At 40.9% G+C, this 21,652-nt stretch overlaps 1 long non-coding RNA gene across 1 annotated transcript; it reads right to left on the bottom strand.

Annotated features, from left to right (window-relative positions):
- Window positions 1-5,886: 5,886 nt before the first annotated feature.
- On the bottom strand, window positions 5,887-21,640 carry LOC309825243. Its single transcript, XR_014297013.1, has 4 exons — window positions 21,584-21,640; window positions 16,711-16,759; window positions 12,258-12,321; window positions 5,887-6,021 (listed from the first exon to the last, which is right to left on the bottom strand). It is a non-coding gene; the product is annotated as an uncharacterized lncRNA (long non-coding RNA).
- Between the last annotated feature and the right edge of the window lie 12 nt (window positions 21,641-21,652).

Below are 21,652 nucleotides of genomic sequence, written 5' to 3'. Positions count from 1 at the left end.
GAAACAGGACAGTGGCTCAGACGTGGACAGGGGTCTGCCTGGTCCCAGGGGCTGAGCAGTCCCCAGAACAAGGCAAGGCCATGATGGGGGGTTGGGAGGGCGGGCGGCGCTTGGATGGGAGGGCCTGTTCACCCCCAGGACTTCAGTCGAGCTCACACAGCTCTCTGTTCTGTGGGGAACCACAGAGCAGGAGTCAGGGCAGCCCCGTGTCTCCCTGGGGGGCAGGGCAGGGCCAGGAGGCTGGGAAAGGAGCTGCCCCTGGCAGTTATCTGACCTCAGGAGGACTTGCCCCGCGGCGATGAGCTCATGGGCACAGGGGCAGAGCTGGGTGGTGACAGGAAAGGAACGGCAAATGTTTGCTGGAGACCTGGAGGCGTGGGGCTTTCACAAGAGCTCATGCGATAAGACTCTCCCCAGGCCAGGTGCAGCGGGCAGCTGTGTCCTGCAGGCGGAGCCCCTGCTGCTTGCCCTGCCAGGCCTCTGCCCTTCACAGATCTGCTCTCGCTCGCTTGGAAATCTCGGCCTGAGGAACTCTCCAGAATCCAGCCTGGAGATGACCTGGGCAACATCGAGCTTATTTGGCTAGAATGATGAAGGTTCTTTTTTATTTTTATTTTTTAAATTAATTTTTATTGGAGTACAGTTGATTTACAATGTTATGTTAGTTTCTGCTGTACAGCAAAGGGAATCAGTTATACGTATCCACATATCCATTCTATTTTAGATTCTTTTCCCATATAGGTCATTACAGAGTACTGAATAGAGTCCCCTGTGCTATATAGTAGGTTCTTATTAGTTATCTATTTTATATATAGTAGTGTGTATATGTCGATCCCAATTTCCCAATTTATCCCTCCCCCGCCCTTTCCTCCTTGGTAACCATAAGTTTGTTTTCTACGTCTGTGACTCCATTTCTGTTTTGTAAATAAGCTCATTTGTGAAGGTTCTTTTTTAAAATCAATCCTTTTTTAAAAAATAGAATATTGACCCAATGATACAGTGCAAGATCAACAGAAATGTCAAACCTACGGCAAGTGTACAAATACCTCTACCAATATCACATGACTTGTCTACTTCTCGCCTAGGCTTTCAGATCCTCCCGGCAAAATTCGTGCCTAGTTAGAATCAGTGTGCACTTAATATCTTGTGATCAGCTTTTTCATGTAATGTTATTTTGTATAACCTTTTCCATGGATCTAAGTAGTCTGCAATATTAGTAGTTCACAGGCAGGATTTGGGCTAAGTGTCGTGTGCTTACAAATTATACAGGTAAAAACATCTCGATACAAATAGGGTTTTTCTCTTTTCTCCCTCCCTCCCTTCCTTCTTTCCTTCCTTCCTTCTCTCCCTTCCTCTCTTGCTCTGTTTCTTCAGTCAGAGGAACTGCTCGTTGAAAAGTCGGATGATGTGAGCGCACTGTGGTTTGGTGGCTCTTCACCTGCTCTGGGCCGATGGGTGTGACCTGGAGTACATATTTAGGGTACTCTTGTCCAAGTCCTCTGCTAATGCTTCAGTTTTACTCGTATTTGCCAGAGACCTTCAGTGTTGCCTTGTCTCCCTCTAGTTTCTAAATGATTTTATCAGTTTCATAAATATTTTGATATTATTGTTCATATTTATCATGAAGTGTTCTTTCACTCCATTGCTTTTCTGTATGTTTATATTGCGATGTTTACAAATTTAAAAAATATAATCTATTCTCATAGCCTCCCATACTTTAATTATATGCTTGTGTGGTTACTTGACTCAGACCTTTCTCCCCAGGGGCATCTGTTCTTAAAGGTGCCCCACTGCAACCCCAGCACCCAGCCCGAGCAAGTCCATTACAGAGGCTAAAGTGTGGGCCACGAAGTGGCTTTGATTCTTGTGAATTGGGTATTTTTACCTATATTGTGCAGATAGGAAACTGAGCTCACAGATGTTAAATATTTGAGTAAGCACCTCAGGTGGAACCGAAACTCAGAGGTCTGTTTGCTCTGAAACCCTCGCTTTGTCCTGACATCACTGTCTCAGTAGACTGGGTGAGCAAACACTTATATTCTTCTGTTGTGGGTTTATTTTTTTAATGGTTGTGTACGTGTATACATGTGTGTAGTTAACTTTAACCTGTCTGGAATGTTCTCTGGTAAATAGTATGAATAAGAGTTTGCTATTCACACGTTATTATTATCCATTTCCCGTATGAACGTAGTGATAATTTTTTTCATCGTTTTATTTTCATGTGATTTGTTATATATTAAATGCAAATAAATGTGTTCACATCTGCTCTACCATAAAGTTTTGACAACTGCCACATATGTTCTATAGATTGGTTGGTATTTCCCTGGTTTTGCCTTCAAATTAAAAAAATTCCTGGAAACTTGCTTTTCCATATAAACGTTATTATTACATTATAAACTTGTATAAAATTAAATTTAATTTTAATTAGTTGTATTTTATTTTCATTTAAACTTTTCTTATGGAGTTTTAATTTTATTGCATTGTGGTCTGAGAATAGAACTTATAATATTTCTAAGATTTGAACTTTACTGAGATTTTCTTTGTACCTGTATATATGTTATTTTTATAAAGATTTAATGGGTACTTAAAAATAGGACCATTCTCTGTAGGGTACAAAGTTTAATATATCGAACTTTATTAACTAAATTTTCTATGTACTTTTATTTTTCGGCAACCGATTTGTGATAGACTACTAGGAGTGGATAAAACCCCCATTTATTTGATAAATGACGTTTCCATACTTGCTTGGCTATTATTGTTTGCTCTGTCCCTCTGCAGCCCCCCTTCTTTGGGGGAAATCTTCCTCTACTCCCACCCTGTGGTTTTATTGGGGTGTACCAATCTCAGTGACCTATCCCTTTGGCCACAGACATAGGCACATGGTTCAGATCTCACCAGGCCCAGGCCCCTGAGTTGGCCTATGACAGAAACCCAGCTCAAGCTGTAAGGGACTTTATTGTTTGCATAACTGGGAAGCCCAAGGAGGGTGGCTATTAGCTAATCACAGCCAGGCACAGTGATTTAAACGTGATGCCACATCTCTTTCTCCCCACAGCTCTCCTCTGCCTCTGTGTAATGACTGTATTCTCTCCCACTGTAGGGAACCTTTCTCCACGTGCTGGGGGATGGAGGCGAGGATGGAGACACCTTCAGATATCTTCCTCTGATATCTAGACCGAATGTTAGAAAAGAACCGCCTGGCCCCATTTGTCTGAGTCCCCAATCACTGTGGCCGGGAAGATGGTTTTTCATAGATTGGCCAGTTTTAGCTCAAGTGCACGTCTCTGGGGCCAGAGGTGGGGTATGGAGATTGACAGCCCCAAAAGAACCCTGACAAGTGAGGGAAGAATGGGTCTCCAAAGGAGATTTGATTACCATCACCAAATCAATGGGTAAGAGGTAACGGTAAGGGTAAGAGGTAGTGGGAATTGAAGAACAACAGTTTTCTACAACAGGTTGCATCCCCGTGGCTACATGATTGACTCGGGGCTGGGTATGTGGCCCAAGCCAGGCCCTTCAAAGAACTTCCAGGGATTTTTCCCTCTCTGGAGCTGGCAAGGAAGAAATCTCTTTGCTGTAGTGCATAAGGTGGTCAGCCTAGAGCTGCTTGTGGGGTTCAATCTCAGGGTTCCTGCTGCACTGAAGCTGGGAGAACCTGGGCAAACACCTGAGGGCAGTTGAACTTTCCACAGAAAGGAATTTGGTCCCCTCCAGACCAGGGGGTGGTAGGGGGTTGACTTCCCATAGTCACAGTTCTCCGAGTGGGCCTCAAACATGGTAATGTTTAAAAAATTATGAAAGTTCTTTATTATATTCTAACTTTTGAAAAATTAAAATAGTTTTTCTTTTTCCTGATTCATAGGTAACCTGTGCTGCATCACCAAGTTCACGTGTCAAGATTTTTCACATCAAGGTAAGGTTGACCAGAAAATTCTTGAAATCTTTTTTTGTGTCCATTCCCTGAATCAGTCTGAAGAAATAAAGTATTACATGATCATTATAACACAGACAATATAAATGGTGAAAATGGATGTGTAAGCCACCACCCCGAAACAGGCACTGCTTACATTTCAGTTTGTACCCTTCCACATATTTTTCTATGTATATATACACATAAAGATGCAGATATTTTAATAATAAAATGCTTTTGAACCATAACACTGTTTTGTCGCCTCTTTTTCCACTTAACCACAATTCTTGAGCACGTTCTATGTGGCTGGTCCTGTCCTGAGCACTTGGATTGACTCATGTAATTCTCCTATCCTCTTCATTCCACGTAAATATATATAGGTGTATGTCATCATTTTCTATGGCATTTTAATGTATGGAGGTCTCAGTTTACTTAGTCACTTTCTTAGTGTTGGATTTGTACGTTGTTTCCATATTTTTACCATTATCAATGCAAGAACATGACCACAGATGAGCTTAGATCTTGCAGTATATTGTGATTATCTTAACGGGGCCAGAGAATCAGATCCCAACCCAGTAGGCTGGAGGAAATACCCAGCTGCAGGGGCAGGAAGTGAAGAATGGGGAGGATGGTGGAAAGATATCCTCTCTCTGAAGCTGATGGTTGGGTCAGTGGGGCCTGGCTTTGCTGTAAGGAGAGGCCGGGGCCAGTTCTGGAGAGGGGTGATGACTGCCCTTGGCCAAATGGAAGCAGGGGCTTCCAGTGAGTGACCCTGGCCTGGGGCTGGGCCTGCGGTGGCTGTTATGTTGCTGTCTGTGCTGTGCTGTCAGTCCAGTCACCGGCAACTTCAGGCAGCCTGGCCTTTGCTCTGCTGGGGAAATTAGGAGGAGCCAGTCCTATGTTCTGGATTACGCAGTCAAAGGAAACTGTGTCCCTTCCCTCAAGGCCAGATCGGGGTAACGGGAGTGTTACTAGGTCAAAAAACATCCATTTAAAAAGGTTTCTGATACATATTGACCAACTTCTCTCCAAAAAGTTGTATATACTTACACCCTTCCCACCAGCAGTGTGAAAAGCCCTTTTCAGAACTCTCCCTAACACTGGGTGTTACAATCTTTTGCACCTTTCTTCATCTGGTGGTTAAGGAAAGACCATCCCAGGAGTTTTGCTGTGGTGGTGGCAAGTGTGGTTTTCTTTTTCCTTTCTTCTTCTTTAAATCTTCCCTCGGCTACAGGTAAGGTTGAACATCCTCTCATGAAGTCACTGGCCATTTGCAAAGTTTGGTCAATTTCCACGTCATATCCATTGCTCATTTTCCTACTGGAGTATTCTTTTACTCCTAACTGATTTGTAATGGCTCTTTATATATCAGGAACATTATGCCTTTGCTTCTCACATGTCAAAATGCTGTTTCTCAGTTTCTGCATTGACTTTTAAATACATGTGAATACCATATGGAAGTCTCAGATTTTAATATAGTCAAATCCATCATATTTTTTTAATGGTTTCTAGCTTTGGTGTCATTTTTAGAAAGGTCTATCTTTTCACCTCCCAAGATTAAATAAACATCACTCTTTTCCCTAGTACTTTTATGGAGTTTTGTATGTGTTGGTTTATGTGTACGTTTTTACTTCTAACCCATCTGGAATTTATTAAGGTGTGAGGTAGGGATCCAGCTTTATTTTTTAATATGGAAAATTTTAATGCAGGTGTTACCAATCACCTACTACAATCGTTTAAAAATTCCAAATAAAACATAAAACATCTAACTTTAGACAATTAGTATTTCTTGATGAAACCTCCAGGCTAGTGTTATTTACGGAACACACTGCTAGACCCAGTAATTAAAATTTTTGAATTCCTTTATTAAGTTGTTTAGCTACAAGCCTGTCATCAGTTGAGAAAACTTTGTCCAGAAAGCATGATGTTTTAAAATTACTGACGTTTAGCCATCTCTTCCTGGCAGTACTTAGGTAGCAGCTCTCACCATTTACTAAGTCCATACTAACTCATGGCAGTCAGTCCACGTCACAGGAGGATGTGTAACTTTTCACTTTCTCTAGTGCAGTATTCTGTGGGTCGCAGTTGGGAGAGGTGAGCATCCAGCTTATCTAAAAGAGACATCAAGTCATTAAAATACAACTTAAAGACAAAGGAGGGCAGAATCCAACCATTTTACTCCGCTTGAGATTATATCTGATCAATGTCTCTGTAACCAAAACAGCCTGGTCCGGGGACTTGCGGGTTAAGGAGCAAACTCCAGATCTGTGTGAGGAACTGGGCTCCTCTCTGAGCAACTGGGTTTAGATTCTGCCCCTGGAGCCGAAGCCAAGGAGACAGCATTAGTGAAGGGTGACAAACAATCGTATGCACCTGAAATCTCTTCACGGAGTGATGAAGAATACGAGAGGGCTCAGAGTGGCCAGTTGACAGAGAGCCTGACTGCTCACAGCGGTCCAACTTTGGGTCACAGTGTACATTTGCTCTGCAACACTGACATGCAAGAAATGCTACATTTTGGGGACTTCCCTGGTGGTGCAGTGGTTAAGAATCTGCCTGCCAATGAAGGGGACACAGGTTCGAGCCCTGGTCTGGGAAGATCCCCCATGCCGCGGAGCAACTAAGCCTGTGCACCACAACTACTGAGCCTGCGCTCTAGAGCCCACGAGCCACAACTACTGAGCCCGTGCGCCACAACTACTAAGTCTGTGCTCTAGAGCCCATGCTCCACAACAAGAGAAACCACTGCAATGAGAAGCCCACGCACCACAATGAAGAGTAGCCCCCACTTGCCGCAACTAGAGAAAGCCCACGCACAGCATCGAAGACCCAACACAGCCAAAAATAAATAAATAAATTATAAAAAAAGAGGGAAGTTAAAAAAAAAAAAAAGAAATGGTACATTTTTCTACCTTTCTAAATCAGATTAAATGTGACTCAATCTTCAGTTATTCTACTGATAGGATGGTCTATTTCATCATTTTTAGGAGTCACTTGTCTGCCCAAGCATCCTGGGGTGAGGGGCATTGGAGTCAGGTTCACGGCAACTCAGAGGGTTTAACTGGGAGAATTTAGTGAGGGGACTATTCACGATAAGGGGATTAATAGGGGATAGTGACGGAGAGCTGGAACATGAAAGAGGGGCCTTTCAATAGTACTTGTAACCAGAGAAAGCAGTCACTGCCAGAACATGGCCGAGCAGGGCAGAGAATGAAGAGAATGGATTTGGGAGGTGAGACGGTAAGTGGAGAACAACCAGCACGAGGACTTACAGGAGTCCTGAAAGCAACCCCCAGCCTGAGGTCACACTGGGGTTTCTGTGCCCCAGTGTAGGGAGTTGAGTCTTCCCAGGCAGGAGCTCACTCCCATCTCTGGTCATCCAAGCCTGCTGGCACCACGGGTGGGACCGGGGGGTTGGTTGTGTGTGAACAGGAAAGGCTGTGCTGCCTTGGGATGCTGGTGCTTTCCCTGGACACCCTGGCAACATGGCGAGGCAGCCTCTCCCTTCCCTTCTCATCTAAGGACCCCCGTGGGAGTGTTAATCTCCAAGGTGGCAGCAGAGGTGGCAGAAATCAGGCACTAGTATAGGGACTTTGTTTCAGAGGCACTGCTGGGGCTCTCCCTGTGGCTGGAGCTGCAGTTGCACCGTGACCAGGAGAGCCAGGGACCTCGGGCGTTTGGGCTACAGGGCTGGAGGCACTAAAGCTAGTGAGTGAGGCTGAGGATGGGAGTGGAGATGGGGTGGGGCCCTGAAGTGGTTAAGTCTTTTGTCCCTGAGGGACTGTCGGGATTTCTGCTTCCCCAGCAGGCAGCTGGAGGAGCTCCAGGAGGACAGATTCAGGGACATATCCAAGCACTACAGGAGGACCTGACATATTAGGGAATGTTTCACCTACAAATCAACTGGCCTTCCTGCTGGCAAGGCAGGGAGGTCCCAAAACCAGGGTAATGTAGGCATGAATGTACATGTGATCTTACTTATCTGCCAAGCAGGCGAAGCCTATGGCTTTCCCATTACGTTGGTTTTGGTATGGTGAAAAATAATTGATGCTTCTTAGGGAAATAGGAATGGATTCATGAAGTCCATAAACGTACCTCCATAACATTGAAATTGAACAAAACCTGGAGATGTAATTGCCTTTTGAAAATTCACCTTATCTGGCGGAGAGCTTTGAGTTCAGCTAATCACAAGAAACCTCCTTTTTATGATATTGTCCCTATGAAAAACAGAGCTTCTCTCCAAATTTTTTATGATAAGTCAATGCCTTGGACAAGTTTACATCCCTGGAAAGGATAAATTCACTTGACATTTTGAAAAGTGTTCCAGAGGCAAAAAATCTCATTCTTCAGTGACTCTAACACGAAATTATAGAAATATTACAGGCATACACCTCAGAGATACTGTGGGTTTGGTTCCAGAGCACTATAATAAAGTGAATATTGTAATAAAGCTAGTCTAATGAATTTTTTGATTTCCCAGTGCACATAAAAGTTATGTTTATTCTATACTGTAGTCTATTAACTGTGCAATAGCATTATTTCTAATAAAATGTATATACCTTAATTTTAAAATAGTTTAATGCTAAAAAATGCTAAGCGTCATCTGAGCCTTCAGTGAGTTATAGTAGTGACATCAAAGATCACTGAACACAGACCCCTATAATACAACAATAATGAAAAAGTTAGTGATATTGTGACACCAAAATGTGACAGAGAAACACGAAGTTAGCAAATGCTATTGGAAAAATGGTGCCAATAGACTTGCTTGGTGCAGGGTTGCCACAAAACTTTAATTTGTAAAAAATGCAGTATCTGTGAAGCACAATAAAGTGAGGCCTAATAAAGTGAGGTGTGCTTGTATGTACTTTTTAATTTTGACACACTATACTTTAAAAAATTATATTTTTATTCTTTCTGGAATTTATTTGGGTTTAAAGTGAAGAATACAACTATTTTTTCCCAAATTGGTAGCCAGTTGTCTCAATACCATTTATTGAGTTTTGTAGCATAATCGTTAAGTTTTTCTCCCACCAGTTTAAACTTTTACTGTTCTCATGCTGAATTCTCATACATACTTATGTAAAGTTTTGGACTCTGTTTTATTGCTTTGCCTGCTTACTCCTGACCATATTGTTTTATTCACTGTGGTTTAAAAATATGTTCTAATATCTAGTAGGGCCTATCAGTCCCAAGATACTCTTCTTTTTCAGGAAATTCTTTATTCTTCTTCTATATTTATTCTCCAGAAGAACTTTAGAAAAATTTACCCAAGTCCACCAAATATCCTGCTATGATTTTATGGCATTTTCTTGAATTTACACATAAACTTAAGGCAATTTAACATCTTTTCAATATTTAGTTTTCCTATCCAGGGACAAGTTGTGCTTTTCCATTTTCCATAGCTTTAAAGTTTTCTCATACAGGTCTTACACATCTTTATTAAGTTATTCTTGATTTTTTATAGTTTTTGTGGCCATAACAAATGGGATTTAAAAAACAATGTTTTCTTGCTGTGGATTTTAAAAATTATGTTTTATTATCAGTTATTGCTGACATAAAACTATTAATGTTTACATGTTAATTTAAAATTTGGACTAATAACTAAATATTCTTATTGTATTAATAGTTTTTCACTATTTTCTTGGTATTTTTTTTTGGGTTTTTTTGGAGGGTTGATATATGGTCATATCTTTTTTTTAATATTTAAAATTTTATTTTATTTATTTTTTTACACAGCAGGTTCTTATTAGTCATCAATGTTATCCACATCAGTGTATACATGTCAATCCCAATAGCCCAATTCATCACACCACCACACCACCACCCCCCTGCAATATCTTGACGTATAATGATAATATAGTCGCCTGTTTTCCAATTCTTATTATTGGGTTTAGTGAAGTGATCATTTAAAGGAAATATAAAAGTGGCCCCATACAAAATGCATTTAAAAAAATAAAAATAAAATACCCTCCTATATGACAATAATAACCCATCAGCAAATACATCTAAAAAGCCCAATAATAATAGCCATATCAAAAATTAAACATAATTTAATGTTATGGGATATGAAGGAACACTGGACTACATGGAGAGCTGTATCACGTGTCCCCATGAGAAGATTTAGTATAATAAAGATGTTAATTCTGCCCTAAGTTCTGCATAAGTTTAACATGATTCCAAACAAAATCTCAGTATCTTTGTGATTGCTGAAAAATTGATTCCAAATTTTCTCAGGAACCATAAATTTATGAAAATGATCAAAAAGTTTTTTAAGAAGAAAAGTCTTAAGGCATAAATGTCCTCCTAGATACAAAAGTGTGTTATAAATTCTAATGAAGGATGTGTTACTGGTAAAGGACTAGATGGGTTGAAAAAAATAGAACAGGGGGTTCTGAGATGGACCAAATTTATAGAGGCAGGTCTCAACTATCTGGATCGGACAAATAGATTTAAAGCAATAATAATAGTGCATTGCTAAAAATTCCCATATATGAACTGGATAAAACAGGCACATATAAAGAAGGTATCTGTTATACCAGGTAACCATGGACACAGCCAGGTAACCATGGACACCTCCTGCTGCTGCCCTGGTGACTCCCTGCTCACCTCGCCAGTCTTACCGGTCACAGCACCTGGCTGTGAAGATGGACCCTTTGGGGCTCCCCCACAGCCAGTTCCAAGAGAAAGATCTAAAGATTTAAAGACTTAGATCCTGGGAGGCCTTTCTGGGGATGTACTGGGTACACAAGGCCATGGGATTTTCAGCTGAGATTTCACTAAGAACCCAGTTCTGGGTGGAGCTAGTCCAGCTCCTCTGATCCAGATAAAGTGTATCTATACTGTGCCTGGAGAGAAGGGAGGTAGGGTGGGCCCTCTGGGGCCTGGCTGCCTACACCTCCAGACATTGGGCTGGTGGAGAGACCTAGCTGGGGGTGGGGGGAAAGCTCTCAGCTTCCTCCAGAGGACGACTGGTATGGGGACAACCTGGTCACCTCACAGGTAGCAGTTCCCTGGTGGCAGAAGAAACCAAAGGCAGGAATGGAGGGAGAGACTGGCCTCCAGGCTGCAACTCCCCCAAACGCACCAGCTTCCCTGCCTTGGTCTCTTCCAAGAATCCCTCCATCTTCCGAAGGTGCCCCTCCCCAGAGTGTGTTTCCTTAGTGTGTTCTGTGACACAGCGAGAACACTTTGTTAAAAAATAAACCCACTGGGAATTCCCTGGCGGTCCAGCCGTTAGGACTCGGCAATTTCACTGGCAGGGCCTGGGTTCAATCCCTGGTGGGGGAGCTAAGATCCTGCAAGCTGAGAGGTGCAGCCAGAAAATAAATAAATTAATAAATAAAATAACCCCACGTCTGGATATGGGTATTTTCAGACTAAAAACTTGCTCTTCTCTGCAGACAGATGGCATAGCTGGTAGGGAAGATGTTGACCAGTATTTTCAAACAGATTTCAGTGACTGTTTTTCTTCAAGAAGAACAAAACTACGACACCTGAATAAGGTGAGTGAGTTCATTGTCTATCTTTTCTCCCCATGGTTGAACACATGCCATCCATAATGTTGAGACAAAAGTGCAAACGTTTTTACAGCATCTGACAAGATAACACTGGTGAATGTGATGTTTGAGGATTTAGTTAAAAATCCTCATGGAAAGTATGAGGCAGTGGAAAGCCCCAGGCTTCCACCTCATGGCTGTCTGCAGGGCCTGGCCCTGTGGACAGACCTCCTTGCAGTGGGAGGAGAGGACATGAAAGATTCTAGGTTGGCAGCCACAAAAATTGCCTGATCCAAAGCGGAGGAAACAAGAAGGGGGAACTAAGATGCAGACCTAAGAGGGGTGCTTGAACAGAGCTCTTGAGGACATGAAATCTGGCTTCACAGTGGTATGCACAGCACCCAGGCTTCTGCCGGTTACCTTATATATATCCTCTCAATGATGCATGAGGTGATTATCTTTATCCTCATTTCACAGATGAGGAAACTGAGACTTGACCAAGTGGTCTGCCCAAGGCCATGGCTGCCGGTGGTAGAGATGGGATTTAAATCTCTCTGAACAACTGTACCTGGTTGTCTTCACACAGAGCAGGCACCGTGAAAATGTCAATTGGATGGACGGATGGATGGATGATAGATATTGGGATGGAGGAAACTGGTAACAGACAGGGGAACTGGGTGCTGTTGGACAGGGATGGGGGGAGATTTATTCACTGGCTACTCTTTGGTATCTCTTGAATTTTGCACTAGATGAATGTATTACTTTTCAAAATAAATACAGAAAAATAACAAGGGTTTATAACTCCCTAGCAGAATAAAAGGCCACTTTTGAAAGATTAAGAATCAACTTACCTTCAGTTTTCATTTTTTTCCAAAATATTCTAATCAGCAAGATGCCCTGGGTGCTGTTCCGTTCCTGTAAATTAAAAATAAATGAGACAGGGACTTCCCTGGTGGCACAGTGGTTAAGAATCTGCCTGCCAATGCAGGGGACACGGGTTCGATCCCTGGTCCGGGAAGATCCCACATGCCGTGGAGCAGCTAAGCCTGTGCGCCACAACTACTGAGGCTGTGCTCTAGAGCCCGTGAGCCACAACTACTGAGCCCACGTGCTGCAACTGCTGAAGCCCGCGTGCCTACAGCTCATGCTCCACAACAAGAGGAGCCACTGCAATAAGAAGCCTGTGCACCGCAGCAAGGAGTAGCCCCACCTCGCTCGCCGCAACCGGAGAGAGCCCACACACAGCAAAGAGGACCCAACACAGCCAAAAATAAATAAATAAAATAAATAAATTTAAAAAATAAATAAATGAGAAAAAAATGGACAGGAAATTGTTTATAGCAAGAATGACAGAAAATGGTTAATATTACACTTTAATAAGAGATTTTACAAGTTACTTGGATTGAAGGTCTTAATAGAGAATTGGATGAAGTCATGAAAAAAATATACTCAGAAGAAAATACATTTATAGCATCCAAGATAAGCCTCTAATAAGTAAAAATTAAATTGTTTATTATAACAAGTATTGGAAATAACCTATGAATCTAACAATATGCTGTAATTCTAGTCAAATAACTAATGGAAAATTCATGTGGGATATTACACATTTATTTAAATTGATGCTATAGAATTGTATTTGTTGACATGTTATGTGAATATTTTCAAGTTTTTGAAGTGAAAGAGTAACAAAACAATGTTAAAGTATATTCTACTGGAGGACTCACTTTTCAATTTCAAAACTTACTACAAAGCTACAGTAATCATGAAAATGTGGCACTGGTATAAAAGTAGACAAATCAATGGAATAGAATTGAGAGTCCAGAAATAAACCCATATATCTACGGTTAATTGATTTTGACAAGGATGCTAAGATCACTAAATGGGAAAAGAATAGTGTTTTGAAGATTGGGACAACTGGCTAACCACATTCAAAAGAATGAAGTTAGACCCCTACCTCACACCACATACAAAAATTTATGCAAAATGGATCAAAGATCTAAACGTAAGTGCTAAAAGTATAAAACTCTCATAAGAAAACATAGGTATACATTTTCATGACCTTGTATCAGGCAACAGTTTCTTAGATATGATACGTAAAGGACTAGCAACCGAAGGAAAAATAGATAATTTGGACTTCACCAAGCTTAAAACTTTTTTCATCAAAGGACATTATTAAGATAGTGAAAAGACAACACACCAAATGAGAGAAAATATTTGTAAATCATTTATTTGATAAGAGCCTAGAATCCAGAATACATAAAGAATTCTTACAACCCAACAATAAAAAGACAAATAACCCAAGTAAAAAAATGAGCAAAGGACTTGAATAGAAATTTCTCTGAAGAAGATATGCATATGGTCAATAAATATCATCACTAGCCATTAGGAAAATGCAAATTAAAACTACAATAAGATGCCACTTTACTAGATACTACTCCACTAGAATGGCTATATTTAAAAAATGGAAAATAACAAATGTTGTCAAAGTTGTGGAGAAATTGGAACCCTTATACATTGTTGGTGGAAATGTAAAATGGCACTGTTATGATATGACCCAGCACATATGACCAGGCACTTTTACAACTATATATATACCTAAAAGAATTGAAAACATATGTTCATGCAAAAACTTGTACTTGAATGTTCATAGCAGCATTATTCACAATAGCCAAAAAGTGGAAAGAACCCAAATGTCCAGCAACTGATGAACAGATAAACAAAATGTGACATATATGTTATATATATGAATATTATTTAACCATAAAAAGGAATGAATTAGTGACTCACGTTACAATGTGGATGAATCTTGAAAACATTATGCTAAGACAAAGAAGCCAGTCATAAGGGGTCATGTATTGTATGATTCCTTTTATATAAAATGTCCAGAATAGGGAAATCCATAGAAACAGAAAGTAGATTGGTGATTGCCTAGGGCTGGAAGGATGGGAGGGAAATGGGGAGTGCTAATGGTATGGGATTTCTTTATGGTGTGGTGAAAATGTTTTAAAATTTATTGTGGTGATGACTGTACAACATTGTGACTATACTATAAACCACTAAATTGTGTACTTTAAAATGGTGAATTTTATGTTATGTGAATTATACTTCAGTTTAAAAAATTTTTAAAAGTATATTCCAATCCAAATCCAAATGTATGCCTACCTACCCATGTATGTATGTCTGTATGTATATATGTATGTACTACGTATCCAACTACCTACCAATCTACAATCTATCTAACTTTAGGTAGTGGAACTACTCATAAATTTTTAGTTACTTCTTCATGTGAACATTTATAATTTGTATAACAAAGAAAAAAATAAAAGAAAACCCTAAAATAAACATGGAAAATACTAAGATACAATTTGTAAAAGAAGGGATGTAAAAGAGTTGCACAGTATACAACTCTGCAACATAAGAATATGGTACCAGTAATAGAATAAAATGAAAATACATGTGCAAAAGTGGTAAAATTATGTATGAGGCAAAAACTTTAAAACTTTTTTGTATTGTAATCTTTATCTTTACAGGTAGGCAGGAAGTGAACGTATTTGCCTTACAAAATGAATTGAATTTTTGTTTATTTACTTGCTGTTGAAAATGTTAATGACAACAATATCAAGTCTAGGTGCTTTTTTCAAAAAATTCACTCAGTCATTCTACAAATCTTCATTGAATAGGTTTTCTATATTTCTTATGAACCTTCCCTTTTGCTAATCTTTTCCTGTTGTTCTGAATTTTCTTCTTGTGTTGGTTTTATTCAAAATTGTTAATTCCTTTTAATTTTAAAATTTATTTGATTTTAGCTTTGAATCGTATTTCCGAATAACTGAAACATTTTTATGTTTATATAGTCTTTAGATTTTTGTTTCTCTTGTATTTTCTTGGGTATTTAATTTGCTATACTAGCAGTCTGTAAATATTATATTAGTTCATTTTTAATCTGTTTTGCATGTTAAGCAGATATTCTCTTATCTAATTAATTTATTTGATTTCATATTTGTTACTGTTCCTTTTAAAATTTGTTATATCTTTAAAAAAAATTTAGGTGTAGATTTAGTTGATAATTTTTCCCTTTTTCTTGTTACCATAAGCATGAAAGATACCAGAGTTCCTTCAATACAGCTTTAGCTGTGTACCCGTATCTCTTTTTTGTTTGTCTTTAACATAACATCCCCATATTTGGTGTTGCCTTTTCAACTTAATCGTTCCATCACAGAACTTTCTTCTATTCTTGCCTGGTCATGTGCATATAGGTGATGTACTGGCTTTCTCTCCAATTTTATCATATGGAAGTCTGAGGAAGTATGTGTAAAATCTTTGCTTTGCTATTGTGAATATCTTTATCTTCAAAATTGCAATTAATTTTTGTGAAAGCTTAATGTACATTTGAGAAAGCTCTCTATTTCTCAATTTTCCCTTTTTGGATCAGTTCCTTTAATCACCCTTTTGTAGAAGAGAAACGGAGGCCCCTGAGGTGTAGGGACTTGCTGACAATCCCTCAGTGGGGCTGGGTTAGAGCCTGTGTTTGGGGCCAATGAATGGAGTATTGTGGAGAGTTTATGCCAGCAAGCTCCAACAGCACCCTTCTTTGCTGGTGCCCCATTCTGTGGAAAAGCTAAAGAGCAGGACTGCCTTAGGCCAAACAGATTGTTTTGTTGGCACTTTCCCTGCAGCCTTCCTGCTGCACACAGCATTATACTAGCCTGCTGTCCTTGGGCTTTTCTTTGGCTTTGCCTGAAGAAGGGGTTCTTTCCTAGGATGCTAGCTTCTCATGTAAACAGTCCTCCAGTGGGTCCTGCCACTGGTGTTCAGGGCATGCCCAGATATGCAGGAATCCTGGGATGAACGTAACTCATTCAGTCAAGCTGGGACCTACTATTCTTGCTTTTGTGTAAGCATGATTTATCTGAGCCAGGCTTTTAAATTATTCTATCTCCCTTTTCTTTAAAAAACAAGATTCATAGGTGTGGATTTTGTCTTTTTAATCCAGTCTATGATTCTGTTTTTTAAATAGGAGAATTTAGTCCATTTACACATAATCTTATAATTGTTCTAACTGTGTTACTCTGTATTTTTCTCAGTTAATAAAATTCTTTGTTTTCTCTTTAATATAGGATTTCTATTGGACGCTGTGTTTTTTGATTCATTTAAGTGAGATCAAATGTAACAATTTCCTAGTGTTTTACTATATTTTCATTTATCCAACAAAAAGCAGACTGCACACATTTCTTTATATCTGTTCTAATTCAAAAATGTTCTTTCTTATAAATAGATTCAGAATTATTTTTGTCATTCTCTTACCTTCTTCAAGTCCTCCTAGGTCAAATCCTCTTGGTCTGATTTTGGCATTCTGAAAAGTTAAATATTTAAAAATACAGTTATCACATTTAACGGCAACTATACTTTATATCATTGTTTTTCAGACTAGGGTATACATATCTGTGGAGATGGGCTATACAGTGCATAAAATTATCAGTTCTCCCTTCATTGAAATTTTGCTACCCTCCCCTCCAATAAGAGCACGTGTGTGTGCACGTGTGCGCACACACACACACACACACAGCCCTTAAGGAAGGTGTATACCTGAGTAGCCATAATTCTACTGGGTGATTCTGTTTCCCTTGCTTAGCTGATTGGCTCCAGCAGACCCCTAACCCAATTCATAGGCTGGCCTGAGCCTCAGATGTTTTCTCTCTAGAACTCTAGAATGCAGAGACTCAATCAGGGTTGGGCGTTGGAAAAGGAGAAACAGACTCTTCACTGAAATTATTCCCCACCCCCACCCCATACATGAGTCCTTGGAGGAGTATTGATATCTGAAAACAAATATTGAGGTTTGGTTAGGAAGAGAAAGTGCCAAAGAGAACTTTGGTAGGCTACAGAGTCTGCACCGAGAGGAAGAATAAAAGTTGCTTCTGGCAGTTAGGACCATCATCTACAAGATACTTGGTTATTTTATACTCCTAAGAGTGACTACTGTATAGGATAACTTCTTGTTAAACAATATTAGCAAACACATGTATTTACTATGTGCCAGGCACTGTTATAGGTGCTTTACATATATTGACTCATTTAAATCTCACAGAAACTTATGAGATGCTATCATAATCACCCACATTCTATAGGTGAGGAGAACGGAGACCCAGAGAGGTTGAGTAACTTGCCCAAGGTCACACTGTGGGTAACTGGAGGAGTTGGATTTGAACCCAGCAGTTTGGTTCCCCACGTCTTAAGTGCTACGCCACATTGCTGCTGTATTGGAGCTGCAATTTGAGAGCGCCTTTTCTGTTATTCCAGCTTCATATGAGGCTGGTATCTGGCAGGAGACAAGGCACAGAAGAAAAGTAAAATTCTGTCCTATAAAGACCTCCCTCTGGAGTAAATTCTCCAACAAAACAAAGTATAAGCATTCTGGATTTGGTGAATTAAATATGATCCTTTATTTTCTCATTTAAAGTGTAATAATTGTTAGATAACATTTGCAGTTGCTGAGCTATATGTATACTTCAAGTTAAAAACCAGAAAAATATGCAAGATGGAAGATCAGAGAAATAAAAATTAAAATAAGATGATAAGAGAGTATAAAAATTAAGACAAATTTAAAGCTAAGGATGTGGAAATAAAAATTTAGAAAAAATAGCATTGTAAGTGAGAGAATTTTCTAAAATTCACATTTAAAGTAGCATATGTGAAATAAAAAAGAAACAAAAGGGCAAAGAACTAGAAAAAATTTTTAAATTAAACCGAAAACAGTTAAGACTAATATGTTGATGGAATCCTGATTCAATAAAGATTAAAAATATTTAAAAAGATGAAAATTTAAATAAGAGCTAGTAGGTAAAAGAGAAATCAAGGTAAAGGCTAACACCTATGAGGCAAAAAAGTGGGAATATTCTAGAAGGATTTGTTTTTTAAAAGTTAGGATAAAAATAATACTATGAAGATAGAAGGATGAGAGAAATATAAGTTTTAAAACTAAGTTTAAGATTCCTAGTTGGAAATAGTGGTCTGGGTGGGTCTAGTTGCTGCAGTTGAGGAGGCCAAGAACAATTGATATGGTGTTGATGAGACATATTTTCTGCTCACCCACAGCCCTCTCAGCCCACAGTACTCTGCCTGCACAGGTATGGGCTTTATAATGCACCCAACATCTGATCTAGGGCCTTCCAAAGTCACACCCCCGGGGCCAGCAAGCACTCTTTCACTTGAGTTGTTGGAATTTGTTCAATTCTACTTTAGGTTTTTCTTTAACCTATTTAATAGTCCTTTCATTATGTTGTACTTCCTTTAAGGCAAAATTAGCATGTGAAAGGCAATCAAAACATGTTGTTGAATGAATTTATTTCATCTTATCTCCTTGAAGTTTTTGTGCTGTTTGGTCATTACACTGTTCACACACACACACACACACACACACACACTGCCTTTATCATCTTGCTTCATCTTTGAGGTTGTAATACTTCTTACTGAACCCGAGTTGCTTGGTTATCTGCTCTTTTCACCGTAACTGGTGGCAGTGGAATTGGGTGGGGGGAATGACACGGTCTACAGGACTTGTTCTTGGACTGGGCTGTTTAGGGTGAGAGTGTGGTGATGGGGGACAGTGGAGTCAAGGGTGACTCCTGGGTGTCTGGCTTTGTGACTGGGTGGATGTTAGTACCCAGGAAGCTCAAGTTGGAGATGGTGGTGGTTAGGAATCAGCGTTGGTATGGAAAGCTCTGGGGCAACCAAAACTTAGATTTCAGACACAGTTCCTCCTAATGCCAAAATGGAATTCTCCTGGAGGCAGCAGGTGGCTCAATTCCTATAAGAACAGGGCATGGTAACTCCGGTCCTCCACTCATATCTTGGGTTTTGGGGGCATTCCTCAGTCATTAATTGGCATCCGTCATCCAGAGACCAGTCAGACAAAGCACATCACCTGGAAACTTCCATGCCCATACCACCCTTGAAGTACAGAGTTCACCCACAATTCCCTGCAGTTCTCTAAGAATATGCCCTTCATAGCAATGATAAATTTCTATTTCTTGAGGCACCATTGAAATGTCCCAGAAGCCTAGCCAAGGTGAGCCTAATGCATCACCTTGGCCCTTCAGCAGAACACAGTTCTTTAGAATATTTGCTATATTCAAGGCTGCCAGGAGAACGTGGGGTAGACTTTATCTGTTATACTTCATGTATTTGGGGTTTCCTTTTTCCAGGTTACAAGATAATTTTGTCCCTTCTGTTCACAAAACAGTTAACTTTCCTTTACCAAATTGTCATCATTTTCTGGTCCTTCCTTGTTGATGTTACTCCTAGGCCCCTTTGGCTGATATGCCGGGTGTTCTAAACTCTTCAGCCACACATTTTGAATTTCATGGTTCCCTTCCACGGATGTATGGTCACATCCATTGTGGATGGATTTATTAGGCTCTCAGAGAAGAACAATATTTCTCTTTTGTGGGGAGCTTATTGTAATACTTGTGATAATGGAAATGGACTGGAATTATGGAGATATGCTTGTGGGGCAAGCCTCTCATCCCAACTCACTCCAGCATGTGCCGCGGTTATCCTTTGGCCCATATGAGGAAGTGTAGGGCCCACTTCACTTAGAGGACATGGGGATATGTCCACCTAGCCCTGCAGTGTTCACACCGGCTGACACTGCACTTTCTGCCAGCAGTCCAATCTCAGTGGGATGTCTCTGTTCAATTTATGTACAAAATTGTCCTTCCTCTTCTATTCCTGCTTCTAACTATTTTTGGCTTCATCTCCCATTTCTGGCCCTGAAAGCCCAGCTACTATGTTTTCAATCCTTTGTCCTTTTCTTCTTCTGGATCTTCCCATCTCTGGCTCTATTGGGCTCTCTCCCATCCATTGAATCCCTGGACCTCTACCATCCTCTGCTTCCTGTCCTTGCTGAGTTTCTTCCACTCTCTACAGTTTGAATAGACAAGTTTTGCCTACATCACAGTTTTGCTGAGGGTTTGGAAGGAATCTGTGTGAACATTAAAAACCAGAGGCCCATGGGTTCTTTTATTCTTTAGGCAAACATTGACTGAGGCCTTTGAATGTGGCAGGCACTGTAGATGCAAGGTTAAATAACAAATATTTTCCACCTTCAAGGAGATTGGTTATTAGTTGTGGAATCCTGAAATTTGAAAGTACTGTGACAGTGCTTTTGAAAACATTAAGGCATTCAGGAACAATTTAGTGTATCTCTTTCCCTTGTTTCAACAAGGAAAATATGGTGGTAGACTCCTTCACTATACAGATTCAAGCCACTGACAACTTTGACAACCTAATCCTGAATTTTGATCTTTCTATGGTCACCACTGGGCTCTGGATCCCCATGGCATTTTACACTGGTGATCACCTCCTTACTGAAATTCTTCTCCTGTCTCCTCAGCAGCCTTTCAAACAAACATTCTGCCTGCTCTTTGGGGGTTCCTCTTCCTTAGTTCACAGCTACCATATTGATGTTTTCTAGGTTCCATCCTTAACCATTCTCTCCTCTCTACACACTTCCCTGGGCAGGGCGTACAGACCTTTCAGTGGGTTTCTCAGTCGAGCCTACAGTCTTCCCTGGAACACTCTTCCCTACACTTTTAACTTGCTTGAGGTCTCCACCATCAGCTTTTCCCCACCTGAGCCTGGGTAGGCCCCCAGGGCAGGCTCCCCTAGCTTCCTTCACTTGCGCATCCCAATACTATATGCAGGATACTGCCTGCCTGCCCTCCCACCTAGCCTATCCGTTCGGAGGGCAGGACCATGCCTGGGTTGCCCCCCTCAGTATCCCGGGGCCAGCCCTGCACCTAGCCCTGAGCAGGTGCTCACTAACCAGGTGTGGAGAAAATCCAAGGATGAGTAAAACCTTGTCACAGGAGAGGACCGGCGTGGCTACACCCCTAAGCTAGAAGTTGGGGGCAGGCGTCGCCGGCTGGGTGAGAGGCGGCCCGGCGGGTCACAGCACTGAGGATTGGGGCTGGGGGCATTCAGGAGCAGGGGCGGGAGGGCTCCCGCCAGCGGCTGGCCCCTGAGCAGGGGGCCGGGCAGCAACAGCCATCGGTTACAGCCAGTCGTCTCCGCGAGGCCAGGCCATAGCAGTTGGGAGTGCCCTCCGCCGGGCCCTGCCCTGCTCCGGCCGCCGCAGCGCAAGTACAACAGACCACCGCCTCCGCCGCGCACTCACCCCGCGCCTCGCTTTTGGCCCCTCCCGGCCACCGTTGCCTCCATAACTCTGCGCCCGTGACCCGGAAGA

This window comes from Grampus griseus, assembly GCF_964374135.1.
Source record: "Grampus griseus genome assembly, chromosome: 7".
In the NCBI taxonomy this organism is placed as follows: Eukaryota; Metazoa; Chordata; class Mammalia; order Artiodactyla; family Delphinidae; genus Grampus; species Grampus griseus.
Note: the sequence above shows the minus strand (reverse complement) of the source record. Positions and strands in the feature narration are given on the sequence as shown.